The sequence below is a fragment of the Tenrec ecaudatus genome, chromosome 15 (genome assembly GCF_050624435.1).
Source record: "Tenrec ecaudatus isolate mTenEca1 chromosome 15, mTenEca1.hap1, whole genome shotgun sequence".
Lineage (NCBI taxonomy): Eukaryota > Metazoa > Chordata > Mammalia > Afrosoricida > Tenrecidae > Tenrec > Tenrec ecaudatus.
In genome coordinates, this window is record NC_134544.1 from 94,547,551 (window position 1) to 94,554,417 (window position 6,867).

At 46.4% G+C, this 6,867-nt stretch overlaps 1 long non-coding RNA gene across 2 annotated transcripts; it reads right to left on the reverse strand.

Moving 5' to 3' along the window:
- Positions 1 to 1,958: 1,958 nt before the first annotated feature.
- Positions 1,959 to 6,298, reverse strand: LOC142427742 (uncharacterized). Of its 2 annotated transcripts, XR_012780083.1 has the most exons (4): positions 6,184 to 6,298; positions 5,845 to 5,888; positions 3,238 to 3,351; positions 1,959 to 3,082 (listed from the first exon to the last, which is right to left on the reverse strand). It is a non-coding gene; the product is annotated as an uncharacterized LOC142427742 (long non-coding RNA). The 2 variants fall into 2 exon arrangements; XR_012780084.1 differs by lacking the exon at positions 5,845 to 5,888 and having other exon boundaries at positions 6,184 to 6,284.
- Positions 6,299 to 6,867: the final 569 nt, after the last annotated feature.

Sequence of the window (6,867 nt, forward strand, 5' to 3'; positions counted from 1 at the left end):
CACCAATAGTACTAATGGAAGATATTCAAGCTGCACTGACGGAATTCGCCAAAACCAGTTGCCAAGCATTGACTGAATTCAATTTCAAAAGTTTCAACAAATTGATGAAGCACTGGAAGCATCGGTGGAATGATGTTTTGGGGTTCTGGGATCCTGCTGGAATGATGCTCTGAGGGATCCATGACCCTGCCAGAATGATGCTGTTTGGGGTCCAGACCAAAACAGAACGATTCTCTGAGTCCGGGACCTGCCAGAAAAATTTTCTGGTGGATCTGAGACCTCTCCAGAAAGTTGCTCTCCCACCAGAGAGATGCTCTGGGGGACTGGACTCCTCCGGAACCATCATCCACTAATTGCATGCTTCTATGGGGGTGCCGAAAACCCACTTCCCTCAAGCATATTTCTTGCGGTATTTCCGTTCCACAACACTCCATCTGCACACTCTCAGCACAGACTGGGGCCGACAAAAATTAAGAACAATTATTGTTAGTAGGCATTATGTTTGGCCCTAGAGAATCTTTAGAATAAAAGACTTACTTGAAGCATAAACTCTACCAAGCAAGCCAAACTATTTAGACTGTAATAAATGTCAAGTTTATAAATAATGTACTACAGTGGAGCAGGAGTGAACTTTGCATAAGATGTGAGAAGGCTAAACATTTAAACTGAGATCTGAGCAAATAATGAGCCATGTACAAAGCTGACGTTTTCATGGCTTGGTAGACTGATTGTTATCCAGAGGCAATATTCTACAACTCATCTACAGATTCAACCTCATTCCTCTCAAGGTTTGCTTTTCCAGAAAATGACAAGCTGATTCTAAAATTTCTATGGACATGTGACAGTTTTAGTATAGCCAAAATAATCTGGAGAAACAATAAAATCTAGGTGGAGAATGCTCATTGCCTGATATGAAAACTTACTAAAAAGCTATAGCAATTATACTGTGTAGTAGTGACATAAAGGTAACGTATTGATGGAATATAATTGAGAGTCTAAAAATTCAACCTCATACATACATAGCTAAATGATTCAAAGAGAGTGCAGAGAAGTCACTGTGATTTCAGCAAATGCTGTCGAAACAACTAGATACAGGAAAAAAGAATGTGTTTTGACTGCCACTTTGCACCATATGCAAACACTAACTCAAAATAGATCTTAAGACCTATATGTAAGAGCCAAATCCTAAAACCCTTAATAGAAAACATATACATAAATGTCTGTGACGCTGGATTAGGGAATGGTTTCTTAAGATATCTTGCATTTTAAGCAATTATGACATCTTAAACATATGCAGCCCAAGTTCAACATAAGTTGAACTTCATCCCAATTAAAGTCCCTTATAATTGGAAAGACACAATCAAGAATTTGAAAAAGGCAACCTACATCAGTAACTATTCATGATACCTAATAATCTTGTATTCAGAATACATAAATGCTATAAGTCAACAACTAAAACTCCACAAATTAAAAATTAGTCAAGAAGTTAGTCAGTACTCTAAAGATATAAGTATGTTAAACATAAACTATATAACTCTATTATACATTTAGTCTGAAATTTCTGTAAATTGTTTGAAACTGAAAAATATTAAAACAAGTCTACAAGAGCTAAAATATATTTTGTGGCTATCCAATCTGAATTTAGGTAACATTTAATGAAATGAACACTAATTACCTGGGGGAGGAGGGGCGATATTAAGAACATCATATGTGAAGGAAGCAAAAGGTCATTAAACACAGAAAAGCAAGAAAAAAATCAAAGTGGATATCAGAAGAGACATTGAAATTGCTCATTACTTAAAGTAGCTAAGGCAAATGGAAGAAATGATAGAGTTAATAAAGTTGAACAGATCATTTCAAAGGGCAGCTCAGGAAGACAAAATATTAAAAATTCATCATTTTTTCACCTTATATGCTACCAAGTCCTGCCAGCCACCTCCACCCCCATCTGCCCCAACCCAAAATGGCTCTGATATCTCCCATCAGCCTCCACTACAATCCCTGTGCACAGCCACATTCTTGAACTATCCCCACAACCTCCCCACTGCTCTCCCTGCATCCACACCTGCACTCTTTCTCCAAGTATCTGCACCAGGCTCCACACCGAAGCCCCAGTGATATACCTAATATTGCTATGACCATGTCACTGTTCCACTCAACTCCCTCCAAAGGTTACCCGCCTTCATCAGGAAGCTGGATATCAGTTCTGGGAGGCCGGTTAGCACCAGAACCCAGCTGACCTGTGCCCAGCTCCTTCTTCTTGTCCTTTCAAATGCCTGTGTCCCTGAGGCATCTGAAAGGGAGGACAGGCCCCAGCAATTTTCCTGGACTTTCATCCTCGGCTGTAAGTGTCCCGTGTCATTTCCACTCGGTCCAGCATCATTAGGATGTGTTTGCATGTCTCTCTGAAGCAAGGATCGCATCAGCAGCCACTGATTGCCTGCCAGACCTGCACTGAATCACTTAACCCACAAACATCTGGCCCACTTTAGGGACGAAACACTAGGGGCTCAATGAGGCTCAAAGACTTTCCCAAGGAAATCAGCTAATGAATAGAAAAACTAGAATTTGATTTCAATTCGGATGGTAGGGCCTATCAGCCTACACAGACATGCTGGAGGGCTTTTGTGTCTACACAGGAGCTGGATCTAGAAAGGACAGTGTGAACCTTCACGGAATGAACAAGAGCAGGTCTCTGCACAGGAACCACCCTCCACACTCAGGCAGGGACTGGAACAGAACTTCCCCCGAGTGAGATGTCAAAGGTTACTGGTGGTTAACAGGGTCAGTTGCAGAAAGTGGGGGGTGGAGGGTAGAGGTGATGGGAAAATGACAAGGATCATGGAATGTTAGCTTTCAAACAGATTTTTATAATAGCTGTCAATAAGGCTTAAACCTGTAAATAACTGAACAGGCAAAAGTTGTGAGATAGATACAAGGGGGCTTCAAAAAGTTTGTGGGAAACTTCCATTCTTTTCAGATTTGTTAGGCTTTTCAGATTTGTGGGGCTTTTTCTTGCTTCTGGTTCCTTTGTTGGTCTGCTTTTGCACCTGCATGACCAGGTCCAGGGCCTTCTTGAAAGCTGGAATGACATAGTCCACTGGGGTGAGTGGTGTCCCCCAGGTCCCATACTCACTCAAGCAACAGCTGTCAACACCTGTAGTTGTTCAGGAGCCAGCAGAACTCCGACCCACTCCCCAGCCCCGACACCCCACACCCCCTTGCAACCAGTCTCACCTTGCAGGTAATTGAGAAGCAGGTCTACAGCGGGTTCTGCTTTATTCTCAATTTTCCCCGGGTTGTAGTCTGGCTGCTTGGACATCTCGGGAGAGCTTATCAGGTTGGACCTTGCTGCAACACAGAGGGAAAAGACCCAGCCAGTTCAGTAACTGCCAGTCAACGTAGCAAGTTATTCCTGGGGTCCTGACTCAGGTAAGGAATGCAAATGCCTGCATAGATGCCCACATCCTGCCTCCTGATCCTCATCCAGGTCCCCAAGCTTTGCCTACATCACAAAGCTAAGAGTCGGCTTTATTTCTTGACCCTGTATGCTACCAAATCCTGCCTGCCACCCCCCTCTATCATCTGCCCCCCAACGCAAAATAGCTCCGATATTTCCCGTCAGCCCCCACCACAAACCCTATGTCACAGCCACACCTCCTTTCTGAACTATCCCAACCTCTTACCCGCTCTCCCTGCAGCCACACCTGCACCCTTTCTCCAAATACCTGCACCAGGCTCCACTGAAGCCCCAGTGATATACATCATGCTGCCATGGTCATGTCACTGCTCTGCTCAACTCCCGCCAAAGGTTCCCTGTGCTCATCAAGAAGGAGGATGAGTTCTGGGAGGCTAGTTAGCACCAGGACCTGGCTGGCCTGTGTCCAGCTCTTTCTTCATGTCCTTTCAAATGCCTGTGTCCCTGAGGCACTTGAAAGGGAGGACAGGCCCCAGCAATGTTCCTGGAATTTCATCCTCAGCTGTAAGTGTCCCGTGGCCTCCTTTCCACGTGGTCCAGCATCATTAGGATGTGTGTGCAAGTCTCTCTGCAGCACGGATCACATCAGCAGCCACTGACGGCATGCCAGACCTGCACTGAGTCGCTTAACCCACAAATATCTGGCCCGCTTCAGAGACGAACCACTAGAGGCTCAAATACTTTCCCAAGGAAATCAGCTAATGAATAGAAGCACTAGAATTTGATCTCAATTCTGACGGTAGGGCCTATCAGCCTACACAGACATGCTGGTGGGCTTTTGCCTCTGCACAGGAGCTGGGATCTAGAAAGTACAGTGTGAACCTTCACGGAATGAACAAGAGCTGTTCTCTGCAAATGAATCACCCTCCAAACTCAGGCAAGGACTTGAACAGAACTTCCCCCTGGCCAGGGGACTGTAGGAAGTCCCATGTGGCTTGGGGATGAGCTTTCCTAGAAGAGCTAGATTGGGTGGAGAATTAAGACTACAGTAGAGATCAGGTGTCCCGGTGTCTGGTGGGTTACATGCTGTACTTCTAACCACAAAGCCATCAGCTGGAAACTACTGGCTGGAAAAAGAGGCTTCCTACTCCTGTGTAGAGTTACAGTCTGGGAAACCCCCACAGGCAGTTCTACCCTATCCATAGTGTCGCTGGGTCAGAATAGCTGCCAGTGAGTTTTCATGGGAGCGCTGCCTCTTGTCATGCCAGCATGTGTTCAAGGAGTGGTGTGGAGCACCAGGCCAGCCCCTCAGTCCCTCACTAGCAGAGCCACACCCCACCTGGATGGTCTCCTTGAGCAACTCTACAGCCTCCTTCAACTCCCGGATCTAGCTCATGGCTTCGGTAAAGCTGGAAATTTTCCTAAAAGCGCTTACTCAAAACCAAAACCAAACCAAAAGTACCCTACAAACCAAGCAACACACTCGCAATTTTCATTAGAGCAGGGATAAAATGACTCCAGGTGGGAATACACAGTTAAAATGGAGTCGGCATAAATCTAAACATCGGACAAGCTACTTCTTCAGAGGCAGCAGAAACAGAAATATCCCTTTGGGCAATAGGCAGGAGCAGCTCCCACACTCCCCCACACTAACAGATTTGCAGAAATAATGGATCCAGTTCAATTGCCTGGATGTCTTTTACTGGCTACTTTCTCTGCATGAAAAACAATTACTGGTGGCAATTTCCTCCTGTCCCTCTTAAAGAAACCTTTCCTCCAGCTGTCTGTCCTCCACTAAGAAGCTTTCCTCCAGCTTTTTTCTACTGTTAAACACAAACAGGGTTTTTTAAAAATTAAATAACATGCAAAAATTTTTAAGAGTGTATGTGGGAACGGGGGGTCTTCCGTACTTGAAGGGTCTTGCCCTTCTTTGGAGACTTATATGCCTTCCCAAAGAAAGACTGGCCCTCTTTTTGGTTGAGTTCCTGCTCACCGAACCCCATCTTTGTACAGCTGGGCCGGTCTCTTTCTCCTTTTACTTGCCACCTGCCATACGGTTGACTGGTAGCCACCAACCTGGGTCACCTCCCTTGAGGTCCCAGTCCTGGACTTACCCCACAACCTGGGAATGCCAATCACACCTCAATGCGCGGTGGGTGCGCTGGATTATCACTTCAACACCCTCATGGCTGAGCGCGCTCCCCGCTGCCGCCCTACTGGCTGTCAAGAATGAGCCAGGGAGTTTCTGGACTACCGGGTGCACCCCTCCCCCTCCCCTTCCCCGCTCCCGGAGAAGGCACCGCCCAGGGGACCAGACTGGGCAAACCTCCGGAGGAACCCCTAAAGTTTTGTGCTCCAGCTGCAGCCACTCGCTTCCTGAAGAGCAGTCACTTCGTGGTGAGAGAAGCCACAGACCCGGGGCTCACCTGTGAGCGGAAGACGTTGTAGGAGTTTCAGGGAGGAGCCACCGCTGTGTGAAAGGAAACAATAGAGCGGGGAGACACGCAAAGTTCCCGCAATGAATCCGGAACCCCGACGCCTAAAGCCCCAGTCTGGGATCCTACTTTCTCCAACAGGAATTCTCCCTAGGAACCCCAACCAATCCCAAAACTGGGGGATGGAAGCAGCCCCTGGGACACCCTCCCACATCTCACCACGCGAGGGGCGCTGACGGAGCGGGGGAGGGGGAAGCAGGGCGCTTGCACGCAGCCAGGCTGCTGTGTGCACCAGGGTCACCCCAAACTGGTCACCGCGCGACCCCTCACCTGGGCGCGCCGACTACACAGTACTCAGGTTGCAGGCGCTTCTCTGGCACCACGCACCAGGCAGAGCAAGTAGGACCCACGGTATGACACTCACTTCCGGCTAGGACACCGCCACTTCCGGCCCTTCTCAGCATGACCCGGAAAGGGAGGAGAGTAGTCATGGGTGTGATCCGGAAACACATAAGTGAAAAAACAGGCAGGAGTTAAGGCTTCATTAAGCTGCATAGACATTCAGGAAAATAAGAATCTTACTTGATATGGCAGAGATTAATATGACATCATTCCCACCAACATTATTTGAAAGTTTGTTCTTCATTACACTGACCATACAGGAAGGGATTGCGATGAATTGGAAATAATAAAATGTGGAGGTCTTAGTGGGGAAAAAACCCGCAAACACCCAGATTCTTATCCTGACAAACGTTTAGATTATTATCAGATGTATGATCAAAGTCACATACCTCATAGACAGAACTGACTGAGCTAAAGGCACCAACTTCCCTATGTGACACTGAATATCCACATGGTACAAGGTGTGCTCAGGGCCACGTAAAAGAATAAGCAATATACTTCTACCATCGCAACACAATTTTAATGTTACACAAAACAAACTGAATATTTTCTTTTTTTCTTTTTAAACATTTTATTAGGGACTCATACAACTCTTATCACAATCCATACATC